Consider the following 14,696-nt stretch of genomic DNA (forward strand, 5'->3'; position numbering starts at 1 on the left):
TTTCTGATTAAAAATTAAGAAAATGTTCCTCCATAGTAAATCTCATTTTTAATTTCGAATTTGAGACACATTGTGTAACATGAGATCTGACCAAAAGATGATAGTTTGCAGTTAGCACTGCCCATCCACGTAAATCTGGAACATATTTTCAACATAATTTGCCTCTCAAAAAAGCTTGCTCATGTTAAAAGAGCAAATAAAAGCTGGGATTCTTGTAGAGAAAGAACAAAAGTGATTAAGGAACATATGATTGCTTTATTTTATTGGATAAATATTTGACTTATATAAAGATATATTGGATTATGTATTTTATTAAATAAACAGTCTTATTTAAGATATTGAGATATATTATTCTATTTGTGAGAACAGAAATTTGTTACTTGATGATTCAAAGATTTTTTTAATGTAATTCATAGTACAATCTTATTCTTCCAGTATAATATTGTTCATTCTAAATTTGTTTAAATTTATCATAAACAAAACCGTATATGTAAAATCACTTTAAAGGATAATTTAGGCTTTCTGTCTCTTCAATTAGGCCTAATTGTCTAATGCTTAACAATTCATATTTGTTAACCATCTCAACTGGGTGCTTAATCTCTGTAATTAAATAGTCAACCACATTGTAAAGTCTACTTGGTTTACAAAATTTTCTCTGAAGATGAAAATCACACCATTGATATTCATAAGTATACAATAATCTTATCCATTTAAAAATTATAATTGCTACCACGTTTTCTGCACTGTTTATACACCAGGCACTGTCCTGGGCACTTGATATACTATCCTCAATTCTTACAAACATTATTCAAAAAAAGTCATTATCCTCAAATTGTATAAATGGAAATTGAGGCTTAAAGAAGTTAAATTTGCCCAGGTCACACTCAGTCAGGCTATATTCTAAATACTATGTTGTTCCTACTAGGCCATTCTAACTGTTTATTGCATTACAAAAGTTACAACTTTAATAAGATATAATTTGCATTTTCAGAAGATTACAGGTCTTTGCATTCTGTGAATCACTTAAAAATATTCTTTTAGGGAAGAAAACCATGACATATATGATAGAAGCTCTGATCATCCCTCTTGTGACCAAATCAAAGTTGTGACAGAAACAAGAAGCAAATAGCCAGAGAAATCACCTGGGATCTAGATAAATAAGCCTTACAACTAGGAAGAAAAAGAGGAAATCACCCTACACTAGGAGGAGGTAGGACAGGGCAAGGACACGAGGCTGCCAGTCCTGAGTGGCCGAGCAGGACAGAGGCTGTGGCAGTAGCAGCCGTAGACACCTCTTAAAGGGGCTGTGCCCTCAAGTGGACTTTCACGGTGATGGACCTTCTTGCTCTTAGCACCAGAGCTGGATGGGCTGAATAGCGGGCGCCAGGGATTTACAGGGGGACACTGAGTAGTCTGAGTGAGGGCCAAGACAAGACTCACTCTGTACAGAAGTGCCGGCAGTATTCATTGTCCCTCTGTAGAGATCTCCCCACTACTCCCCCCACCCACCCCCACGCCCCCCCCCCCCCCCCCCCCCGCCACCAGTGTGCGGACTTAGCATACCATAGTTGAGACTTCATCAAACTGGATAACTGAAGTCACTCTACCCAGAGTATTCCCTGAAACTCTACCTCCTCTAACTCGCAGCCCCACCTAAGCCACATCTAGTTGTGTCATTAGTGAGTCAGGTGTTCCTTGCTGAGCAGTTCCTAGACTCACAGTGGTGGCAGCTGAATGCGTTTTCTGGCATGGCCTCCGGAGGCAACTATAAGCACAGCATCTGTGGATTGCTTGCTGAATCTTAACAAGTGGCCCCAGAGGGGCACAGGCTGGGGCTAAATTTGGCCTGCAGCTGAACCCCTCTCAGGACTGCCAGTGAACACCAACTACACAAATCCATGCTAATAAGACTGGAAGACTTAGGAGCTCTGATTATTTAGTACATAGAAACAGACACAGAAAGGCAGCCAAATTGGGAAGACAAAGAAACAGAAAGCATATGCTAGAACAGAACAGAGATCAAGAAATAATGGAGGTAAGCAACTTAACAAATGCAGAGTTCAAAACACCGGTTATAAAGATGCTCAAAGAATTTAGAGAAACTGTAAATGAATTCAGTGAAAACTTTAACAAAGAGATAAAAAACATAAAAATGGAAATGGAAATTATGAAAGGGAACCAGTCAGAAATGAAAAACATTATCCAAAATGAAAAGTATGTTAAATGGAATTAACAGAGTGAATAAAGAAGAGGATCAAATAACCTATGTAGAAGATGTGAAAGCCAAGGACACTCAATCAGAAGGCAAGAAAAAAAAGAAGCCAACACATAATAATAATTTAAGGAGCCTATGGGACACTATTAAATGCAAAAGTATCTGTTTCATATGAGTACCAGAATGAAAGCAAGTTGTCGAAGAGCAATTTGAAGAAATAATAATGGAAAACTTCCCTAACCTGGTAAAGGAAATAGATATACAAGCCCAGGAAGTACAGAGCCCCAAACAAGATGAACCCAAGGATATCCACGCCAAGAGATGTCATAATTAAAATGCCAAAGGTTAAATACAAAGAGAGACTCTTAAAAGCAGCAAGAGAAAAACAGTTACCTACAATGGAGCACCCGTAAGACTGCTGATTTCTCAAAAGAAACTTTGCAGGACAGAAGGGCTTGGCACAAAATATTCAAAGTGTTGGAAATCCAGGATCTACAACTAAGAACATCCAGCAAAGCTATCATTTAGAGTCGAAGGACAAAGAACTTCTCAGAAAAAAATAAGCTAAATGAATTTATCAACACCAAGCCAGTATTACAGGAAATGTTGGAGGGACTTCTTTAAGAAGAAAAAAACATGTATCTAAAACAGTAATAAAGAATAATAATAACTGCATTCCTATCGACAAGTACCTTAAATGGAAAAGAATTAAGTGCTCCTACCAAAAGATAAGGAGGTTCAATGGATAAGAAAATAAGACCCCTACACATGCTGCCTACAAGAGACTCATTTCAGATTAAAAGACACATATAGACTAAAAGGAAAGGAATGGAAAAATATATTGTCTTGATGGACCTTGAGGTTATTGCATGGAATGAAATGGGTCAGATAGAGAAAGACAAATACTGCATAATTTCACGTACATGTGGAAACTAAAGAGTAAAGTAAACAACAACAACAACAACAAACATAAATAAACTCATAGATACAGAGATTATTTTGAGAGCTACTAGATTGGAGGGGGTTGAGGGGTACGGCAAAAAAAATGCAAAGGGATTAGGAGGTACAAATGGATAGTTACAGAATAGACATGGAGATGTGGAGTGGGGAAGATGGTTAATAATGTAATAAATATGTAAGGAGGAAGAGGGTTACTAGATTTAGTGGGGTGATCACTTTGAGACTTATGTGGAACTCTGATCACTCTGCTAGACTACAGAAGCTGCATTATTATTATTATATGCCAAGTATAATTGAAAAAAAAACATTGAATTGTACAATGTAAATACAAGTGACTAATTGTATATTATATTTCAATAATTCCAGAAAAAAATACTCCTTTAGATAAGAAGTAATAATGACATTTTATACAATAATTACACAATAACATAATCACATAATAAAGTCTAGTTCAGAGAAAAAAGATATTGTATAATGTTTAAATTAGAAAGAAATAGTGGAAAAATTTTTCATTTTAAAGTTAGCAAGGGCAACCATTTGTGGAATGATTATATGGCATATATCCATGGTAGCAAAGAGATTATATAACTTATTTTCCAAATCTGTTCACTTTTGAGAATGAGAGAGAATAATCACCAGACAGATGGTGGAACTGCATGCTTAAACTGAGACTGTCCTTAGTAAACCGGAATGTATGATCATTCTATACACATGAAGGGATAAATAATGATAAAGTTGAACTGGTGAATGAGAGAAACAGAGTTGAGACTAACCTGTAATGGTGTATGCATTTTATAAGTTTTCTTTCTGGAAGAGATATGCCAAATGAGGGTTAGGAAAGTTTTTCCAATGCTATTTGTTTTTAAGAAACTGCTCCCTACTTAGAGTGACTTGATGTAATAAGTTAACTTTGAAATAGCACTCTTAAATGTATTAGAGACTGTCCCAGATTAGAAAAGAAAGGGAAAGTGAAGTGCAAGGATCATTCAGTTTTATATGTCTTCCTGATTCAGAAGCTGTGTAATTTCCTTTTTAATCAAACTGCACTATTCTTAATCAGATACTTAAAACATTCCATAAAGCACAAATATATATGTGTGTGTATGTGTGTGTGTGTAGTTGTAGAACAACAAACATACACATGAAAAATAAATGTGCAAATACTATTTTTCCATTGTGTTGAAAATAATTTACATAATTCTAAAACTAAAAAAATGGAATTGACTATCCAATAAATTGAATTTTATATCATGTTTGTTATCAGCTAAATAATTCATTATTCTATTTTATATACACACTCTTTAATTAACTTAGCGACTCAAAGGTAGGATGCTGCTAATCCATTCATTTCCACAAGCCCACACACTCCCTCCAAAAAAGTGCAAAATGTATGTGCGTATAAGAGAAAAAGGTTAGGAGTTTAATATGAAGGAATTTTTAATCAGAGGAGAAAACAGCTGGTTGAGGTTCACTCCACCTCAAACTGGAGCTGACAGATTGCATGGTGATTAGTGACACCTGTTTTCTACTAGCCTTTTCCTGAAGCAGGCAAAGCATGAAGTTGGCCATAGAAGTGTTCTTGACATTTCGTTGTACTTTCTTTTAAAGACCACATATATTTTTTAAAGCCAGCTATTTATTTTTAGTCATGGTGTGCCTATTAAAAATATTTGGAGGCTAAATTTGCCTGTGGCAATAGGAAACTATTTTATAAGGGGAAAGAGAGAGAACAATATTTTCAGTAATTTGGAAAGAGTCTATTTTAGTATACTCGTAACTGTTTAATTTTTTTAAAATTCACCCAAAACTTATAATTTTCAATAATATTTTATTATTAGAATCATATTACTTCCATGAAATCATTAAGAGAACTGACAATCTCAGTCTGAATATCACAAATTAGCTTTGCTTTTTATGCCATGTGGCTTCTTCACTCTTTTGCTTCGTCTACCACTTCCTTGGAACTTGTATTCATTTATTTTCTTCCTTTCACATGTCAGAGTTGGAATAGAAAGAAAATCTGGTTCAACTTAGCCATTTTACAGATGAGAATTCTGAGGCCCACACAAAGGAAGTGACTTACTCATATCAACAGCTTGAAGATGGCAGAGCTGAAACTAGGATGTGGTACTTAACGGCAACCCTAAAGAAACTAATATGAATGACTAGGTAAAGATGATTACGGAACCACTGTTGTGAAAACCAAAATTCCTATATTTTTTTTTTACAGTTTATGAAGTTACAGCCTAAGAAAAAGGGGCAACCTCTTTAGGTAGTTATAGCAAAATAGACCAGAATCCAAGTTTTCAAACTCACAGGCCAAGTAATCATATCCAAATACCCCATGCTATGTCTCATACATATAAACCCAAACACAAAAATATCCTGTAAAAATCCTTGATCCCAAGAAATAGACATTTCAGAAACTCCATTTACTGCTTATCGTTTGATAAATTATATAATTGCTTTTTTGTTTCTCCACTTATTCAATGAATATATTTATGTAATGGACTTTTACAGAGTCCCAACACTATGCTAGGCACTGTGGCATACTTTAATGTTTTATAGATACCACTGCAACTGTATCTATCACTTTTATTACCTATTGAATTGCCAACATCAAATGAACATTAATATATGCTTGTTTAGCAGTCCTAAATTTTAATAGCACACTCCAAATAAATCTACGTCATAGTGGTAAGTATTTTATTAAATTCTGATATTTAATCAAATTATGTCACCAAACATAAGAGCTATACACTTCATTAGAATTTAGGGAATGTATAATGTTTAATACAGATTGAAAAAGCTCATTAGAAAAAAACATGAGACTAAGTATTAGAACAGGACTCCTAATTTTAACTTTTCTATTTTCAACTTTGACAATTATGAACCACTTGACTTAACTGTGCTTCGCTTTCTTTATCCACAGGATGAGAAATTTTAACTCATCACTTAATATTCCTTCTAGGTCTAACGTGATTGAGATTTGAAAAAGTCAATATGATTTCAAGCTACAATCTGTTTAATCAATAGTTACCTTACACAAAGGATAGCTCAAGAGATACCGAGCTATTTTGACATCCATTTTAAAATAATAGATGTGATCTATTTTTAGTACACATAGAAAAATACAGGCCCAGAAATCAGGGAAGGAGGCAGTTTTATATATATAATTTTTATATATTTATATTACTTCTTTTTAATAGAAACAAATAACACACATTCATATAACCAAAGCCTTTCTTACTATAATTTCTTTAGTACATGATCTTCATTTTTTAAAATTGAAAATAGGCCACTGCCATTTTGACAGTGGGAAAAGTCAGGGTTTGTGACAGCTGGAGGGAGTGATGGTGACTGGATTACTTTACAGAATAAAATATATTTTATGTCTGCCTTTTCCATTAGAAATGGCCAATGTGCTCTGTAACAGAACCAGACCGATTTTTTATCTCCCCGGATTGTACTCTTTAGTTAAAAGGGTTGCAATTCCAAAGACTTCTCCCCATCAAGATCTTCAGGTTCTGAAGAGTCTGATGTGGCCACTGCACCTCTTGATATATGCTCTCAAACATTATGGCCTGATGAAACTATAGGACGATTTAGACCTCAAGATCATAGAGATTCTAGCTTCCTGAGAACACAGGTTTTGATTGATTGTCAACTCAATGGGACCAGATCATCAAAAAAAAGCCACTTTCCTACAACTTAACCTGCTATTCTAGCAGAAGATTTATCAAGTGAAAGACATGAGTTTGTGATGATGCAATATGTAAATGAATTTCAGAGTAATGATGCACCTGTTGAACAAGAAATTAATGGTGTCTGGCCTTTTGAGCTATGCTTATTTTGCTCAGGCCCACTTCCATGTCTGGAACTATACTTTCCCTTCTAATAAAGCTATTCTTTTCTGATGTAAAAAAAGAAAGAAGAAGAAGAAGAAGAAGAAGAAGAAGAAGAAGAAGAAGAAGAAGAGGAGGAGGAGGAGGAGGAGGAGGAGGAGGAGGAGGAGGAGGAGGAGGAGGAGGAGGAGGAGGAGGAGGAGGAGGAGGAAAGAATAAGAAGCAAAAAAGAAAAAAGAAAAGAAATTAATGGTGCAGAAACTTTGAAAGTGCCAAAGTAGAGTATGCAATCCAAACATGCCCGAAATTTCCGCAAAGAATTTTTCAATCACTGTTTCCAGAACTGACCACAACAAACTCATGATTCTGACTGTAACACAGATAACTAAGAATGATACGACTGTTTGGAGTGAGGAAGTAGAAAACAAAAGAGAAATTCTCTTAGAAAAGTTCATTAATGGTGCTAAGGAAAGATGCCACACTCTTTGAGCTAAAGGCTATTGGGCTGACTTTATTGACCCATCAACTGGTTTGCCATTTTTTGGAGCAACACTCTTTTTGGATCAACACTCTTTTTGAAACAGATGAATGTTATCGACATTTAGGATTCTCTGTTAATGATATTGGCTGCTGTAAAGTGAGTGATCATAGTCTCCAGCTTACCTGTGTGGTTGTAGGAAGTATCTTTACAAATGTAACACCAGTCATTCATATTATGCAGAAATTGAGTGGAAACTAGCAGTAATGTCAATTAATTTGCTGTACTATTTGTACTAAACATTTGGGTTAATCTATAAATACTGTCAAACCCTTCAGTTTTTAAAATTTACTTTTTCTTTTTCTAGGTATTTATTTCAACATTTATGAATTTACAACATTGGCAAATAGTTTGTGATTTTTAAATCTCAAATGTTTATTTACACTGTCATTGAATACATGTTGAGCACATCCACATGGTACAGAATGTGGTAATTAACATGTTATCAGGGTATGCTCTCCTGGAAAAATTTCAGTTTTAATTTTTTTTTTCCACAAAATAAGTCACTCTTTTAGTTATGATGATACTTTTTAAAAAAGTGAAAATACACAATGGACCAAAATGTCTCTGTCAGCAGACATGATAGTATATTGTGTTAAGGCCTATCTCAATCAAATTTCTGTGCATCAGTTTTGACCATGAACATTTCATTTTTTTCAAGAGAGGTGGAATAACCATTGCAACTAATGACAGGGTGATGAGCTGGTGCGATCCTCAGGAATCAAGTTATAAATTTTCAGCTACTTAGGAAATTTTTTGAGGATCAAAGATATTACTTGATTTCTCAACAAACTAGAGATTGCAAAGGCATTTACTTGAAGGGAATTAGGAAGATGAATGGGAGATACGATTGTCAAGAACAAAACCTGAGAAGATCTTTTTGTAGGCTCTATACTATATCCATGAAGCTAAATGGAGCTAGAGCCCTCACCTTACTAGTCGGCTTCATTAATTCTGAGGAAAATTCCTCTGTATTAGCATATGAATGTCTTGCTTGTCTAGTCGTGAAGGTCTCCTACCAACATTTTTATTCAATATGAGACATTTCTGCAATGGATTTCAAACAGAGATATTCAGTGTTTACAGCACTGTAGACGTAGATGTTATTCTGTTCCAATTGAAACAAAATTATTTATGTGATTTTATTTGTGAAAGTTAATTTAGATGCCTTCAGCACAGATGATTTAAGAAGCCATTTATTTGTTTTCATATCAAGTTCCGTTTTAAATCTCCTTTTCTAGTCTGCCTGTAGCAAAATATTAAAACATCTCTTTATTATTTTAAAAATTACCTATTAAAGAATTAATCTGAGCCAGGCAGTATGCAAAATAATGGGATCACAATACCCACTAGAAACTTACAAGGGGCAAACAGAAAAGTACATAGAAGTAAATTAAATTGTTTGACAAAAATAGTTTAATCAGCCATTGGAACCAGTATAGATAGTATTATTAGATGAGTCTTTCTAATGAATGTGACTAGATGATACTGGAAAAATGAGAAGGAGTTAGGCAAATTAGATTGGAAAAGTAGATGGGAGAAGAGAACAAAGAGGCAGAGAATGAAGGTGTTAGTGTAAGAGAGACCGTTTTTCTCTCATTCTGTCTACTTTTATAATTCTGTTTCTCTCTTAAAGAAAACTTACTGTTTTTCTTCTGCATATTATGTTTGTTACAAAAAAAATTTGTCCTTGAAGGTTTACTAGGGAAAAAGCAGACAACCACAACTCCCCTAGAGATATTAGTGAGTCAGGATCTAGTCCTTATCCTCTCCTCCTCACCCATGTTAAGCAAAATCTCTCCTTGACTTAGAAGGTTTAATCACCTCTCTTTGGATGAGTATTAAAAACTTATTTGTGTAAGTACATGTCATTATCATTTATTATGTTTATTTTCTTCTCTCTCCCAACAATTGTTACTCCTTTTATTAACTGTTTTAGATAACAAACCAAGATAAGACAAAATGTAATAGTTTATTTGATCAACAAAGCAACTTGCTTTCTGATTTTAGTAGTATATATATATATAGTGGTATATATATACTATAGTATATATAGTATTATATATACTATGTATAAATATAATATATAAATATTATATATTATATATAGTATATATATTTTATATATTATATATTATATACTATATAATATATAGTATATACATAGTATATAGAATATGTATTATATATCTATATATACTATATATAATATATATGCTCTCTATATAATATTTATATATTATATAGTATATATAGAGTATATATAAGAAGTAAATGAAATATTTAATATAATATTATATATAGTATATATAATATATAGTATATATAATATAGAGATATATAATAAAGTGGTTGGGTTGATGTTTCTCCTGTGTGAAGGTGGAGTTGGTGACTCTGGCCTGACTTCAACTTCATGATTCACTTAGAAAAAATAGTAAATATATATATATATATATATATACATATATATATATATATATATATATACCAACTCCACCTTCACACAGGAGAAGCATCAACCCAACCACTTTATTCTTTTCCTTGGTGACTACACAAATGCCATATAACTCAAACATGGAAGAGGCCTGGTATGGCTAATGATCTGACCTTGCACACACTCTTACTTTCCTTCTAGGTAAATTGTTCCTATCTTTATTACTAGTGATTAATCTGAGTTCTACACCCATGGGTCTCATGAAATTGCCTTTTATAGGCTGTGAGGCCATGTAAATAAGATTAGAATTGTAAGACCTAAAATGAAATCTTATTTCATTTACTTCTTATGTGAATCTGAATTAAATTTATCCCTATCTCCATTTCACATCTACAAAATTGAGACAATCACCCTACCTCTCTTACTGGGCTGTTGGTTAAATAGCATGGCAGAAAAACATACCCTTAAACATGTTGCAAAATCCAAAGCACTGCAAAAATATAAATAATTGCAATTACTTGAGGGTTTAGCAATTTCCAAGGCCTCTGAATATCAATTTGACCAGGCCCAAATGGCTTATGTGTCAAGCTCTATGAACTCGTCATCACTAATGATTTTTTCACTCTCTTCCTTTTCGCTTGGATATATTATGTATAAAACTGGCAGGCTGCTGTTATAATTTAGAGAACTTCATAAGAAATTCCTTCTGTCTCCTTCAACAAGACTGCATGGCCTTGGAATACAGGACCATGTCTTCCTATGAATAGACCTACTTGGGATCTGATCAGGTTAAGATTCCTGGGAACAGCTTGGTGTTGCCTTTGGTCAATAGATGGATCACTCTTGTCCAGAATCCAGTAAAAACAGACTAAGACAAAAAGGTCATTAAAAGTAAAAAACTATGTTAACTCTGATGGACCGTCTTATTTAGTGAAATAATCACAGAAATTGTAGTAACCAAATCCACTAATTTTTTTCTTTTGCTTTATAAGCATTTTTAAATAACATAATCATATGCATTTTCATTGAGTTATGACTGTAGAAGGACTTTATTCTGGTTTAATTTTAAAACATCCCAAATTCAGAAATAAAGCTCAACATAGAATGATCCATTACTTCATACTCTCTCCTGTACAAATATTTTATAAATATTTTATTATGAATTATCATTATTTTATTATTTTTCCATAATTTCAATTATTTCTCATATTAGTAATTGGGATACTTTATATTTTATAGGCAGAAACACTTTTAAAGAGTAAAAATAACCAGTAACATATTTGACTAATCCAGGAGCTTATTCTTAAACATGGCCATGAAAATTCAACTTATAGTTTTATAATGCAAAGCCTATCACTACTAGGTGAATTTAATGTTACTACTAGAATTAAAATTTATATATTCACAGCTAATTAATAAGTGATACTACATACAGAGTATTAAAAATTAAATAAATTCTCAATAATGTTACCATAGATTTCTTACTTCCTCTATTACACTGTGGGTGGGTCGGGTAGCCTCTTCTCATGCCAATCATGTGTCCAGAGACAGGGATACAATAGTAGGGTTAGGGAATTTTTATATTATGAGCTTTGAGATCTTCAGATCTAATGCAAGGCAAATATAAAAAGGAAAAACTAATATTCTCACCATAAATGTAGAGATAAAGTACAAATAGTACCCCAGGTGGACAAAATGGAAATCAGTCATTGTTTTATTCAATCAAGAAGAGAAGATCAGAGTAGAATTGGCAGGAACAGATGTGGAGGTGGGACTGAGTCTTAAAGTCTAACTTGTTTTCTAACAACATTTTATTGCTGCTTCAAGTTTTCTCTTTTTCTTAATCTGAATATTATTATATTACTATTTAAGAGAGTAGATCAAAAGATGAGAGGAAAACTTAAAGCACAGAATTATTTCAATTTGTTATAACTTCTTTTGTTATTATTTTATCATTACTTTCAAGAATAGTAGTAAAAGCAAGAAGGAATATAGTTTTTAAGTAATTTAAATCAACTTTTTAAAATGTCCTGCTTCATTATAGATCCATAACAGAAAGCTTATATGCTATTTTGTTATTTTTAATATGCCTCTATTAGACATGCATGCCTTTTTCTCAAGATAAAATCTGAAAACGTATTTATGACATAGCTCTCCAAGTCCCCATGGTTAATGGGTTCTTATATCACTCAGTGCATACTTCTGTTACACTTATTGGTTGCAGAATAACATAAGGACTGATAAAGCCTCAAAGGTAAAGAATGAGTATGTTTTTAAATGACAGCTTCTAGAACCTATAATGTGCCTGTCCTGTGAAAACTGTTTAATAAATATTCAGTGAACACATGAATAAACACTAGGCACCAAAATAAATTGATTTTGATATTTATTAGAATTGATTTTATTGACAAATTCTTTTAATAAATAATATGAGTATTGAAAAAAAAAGACCAATTGTTTCCAAGAAACATAAAATTAATCATAGAATTTACTTAATTACCTGATGGGTAAATTTGACGAGAATATAGAGAAAGTTTATAATGTGCAGAGATACTGGTGATAAATTTTATGTAATGTGAATATTTGAATAGAATGTACATTTTTTCACATAAAGGTGATTAGTTGTATAGAATACACATTGGATATGCCTGTGCTCATTATTTTTTTTATGAATTTTTAAATTTCTGAACTTCCTTTGTAATTCTTCTCCCATTCTTCCTACCTATCACACGATAATGTCATAAATTAATACCCAAATGCATCTGTATAATGACAAAGTATGAAACTCCTTAATTAGTGCCTTCTTAAATTTCACTCTCTCTAACTTATTATTAGCAATAAACTTGAGGTGTCTGTGAGTGAGTTATTCAAAGGGAAGTCTTGTCCAAGAATACAATTTGAGAACTTGAAGTCTTAACATTTGATTAACAGTATGTTTCTTAATTGGAAATTATAAAAGAAGTGGCATTACCACTAATAATCAGACTTTTTTAGTTATGATACTCAAACATCATGACAGGTGATTTTATTAAACTATTTGGAGCTTCTACAGAAAAGCTAGAACATAAATAAAACACAGAAAAGTAACAAGATGGAGGAAATCACACTGCAATTTAGGAATTGTAAAGTGAGGTTACCCCCCTCCCACCTTCAGTGTAGCAGCTTTAATGCATACAATGCAGTTAACCTTTGACAAATAACGCCTATTCTGTACAGATACTAATGCACAGATCATTTTCATACTTTTCTAAGTACACTTTCAAAAGCCATTTGAGGAAAACTATCCTATATTCTAATTTTCCCAATGACTTAGAAGAAGCTTGCTTTTTTTCTTTAACTAAATTGCTTTCTGTTTTATTGCAAACTGCCCTAAGAAAAGCCAACACTTATTTGAAATCATAGCTATTAATGAAAGAACATTTTTTTCTTCTCTCTGCTATTTCTATTGAAAATTCACTCTTTATCTTTTGAACAAATTTGTCTTCCCTTAATTTGGCTTTCCTTTATCATATCTGTACCAATAAAAAAGTTTACAATAAAAGTTTATAAGATGTGGTACTATTTTTATTAATTTGTATGGGCCTTATATATTGAAAGATTAAAGACAAAGCATAAAAGTAAAAATCCCCAAAAGAATATTTGACTGGAAAAAGAAAAAGACAGTATCTTTTTACTGTAAAGTGTTCACCAGGCTAAATGTGTTTTGGTTATGTTCAGACTGAAAATAATTCCACTGCAGAGAAAATAAAGTTGCCTGTAATGCTAAGAGCAGCCCCTGCTGGTTACTGTCATATAATTGAGACAAGGAGAATTTTAATTTAAAAAAGTTGAAATGATAGAGCAGAAGATGCTGGAGAGGTTTTTTGTTGTTGCTGTTGTTTTTCCCCAGTAACAAATGATCTTTCCTTCAACACCTTTTCAATATGTGACCAGAAATGTTTACAACAAATCACATGTAAATAATCAAATTCTGTCTGAATCGCAAAACTTTTTTTAAAGCAATCATTAAAAATAAAAAAGTAGCTTAAACAACCATTCGGTTGACAGAAATTTGCCCAAATCAGCACCCACCCCCAAAATAAACCTCAGCAATTACTTGAGGAATAATACTAAGGAAGCATTATTGTGGGTATATATTTGTTTGAACTAAAAGTATAACTTTAAAGGATTTACACATTATCAGATCATTATTTTTTAAATGCCTAATAGAGGTATATTAAAAATAACAAAATAGCATATAAGCTTTTAATTATGGTTCTATAAATAAAACAGGACATAAAAATTGATTTTAAATTACTTAAAAACTATATTCCTTCTTGCTTTTACTACTATTTTTTTGAAGTAATGAGAAAATAATAACAAAAAAAGTTATAACAAACTGAAATAATCCTGTGCTTTATATTTTCTTCTCATTCCTTGATCTGTCTTCTTAATTGGTTGCGTCTAACTCTAGCGCAATAGTTCTTTGCTCACATGTCTTTGGCCATACATTTGAGAAAACTATGAAACAATTTCTGTGTGCGTACATGATACATCTACCTTTTAAAAACCATAGTTATCTTGCTTAACTCTTTTGAATCGATAACCAAACCAAAACATTGGTATACTTGTTTAATTTGATACCATAACTAATGTTTCATTGACCGACATTGGATTTTCACATATTCCTTGTCTTTGCATTCTAAATGTTCTGTGTGTTCTGTG

At 32.6% G+C, this 14,696-nt stretch overlaps 1 protein-coding gene and 1 pseudogene across 25 annotated transcripts in view; one reads left to right on the forward strand and one right to left on the reverse strand.

Moving 5' to 3' along the window:
• ROBO2 (roundabout guidance receptor 2) overlaps positions 1-14,696 on the reverse strand; it is a 1,504,157-nt gene that overhangs the window by 785,996 nt on the left and 703,465 nt on the right. The window lies entirely within an intron of this gene.
• LOC107512235 lies at positions 5,965-8,517 on the forward strand (annotated as a pseudogene).

The sequence above is a fragment of the Rousettus aegyptiacus genome, unplaced genomic scaffold (assembly GCF_014176215.1).
Source record: "Rousettus aegyptiacus isolate mRouAeg1 unplaced genomic scaffold, mRouAeg1.p scaffold_m13_p_4, whole genome shotgun sequence".
NCBI classification, from domain to species: Eukaryota; Metazoa; Chordata; class Mammalia; order Chiroptera; family Pteropodidae; genus Rousettus; species Rousettus aegyptiacus.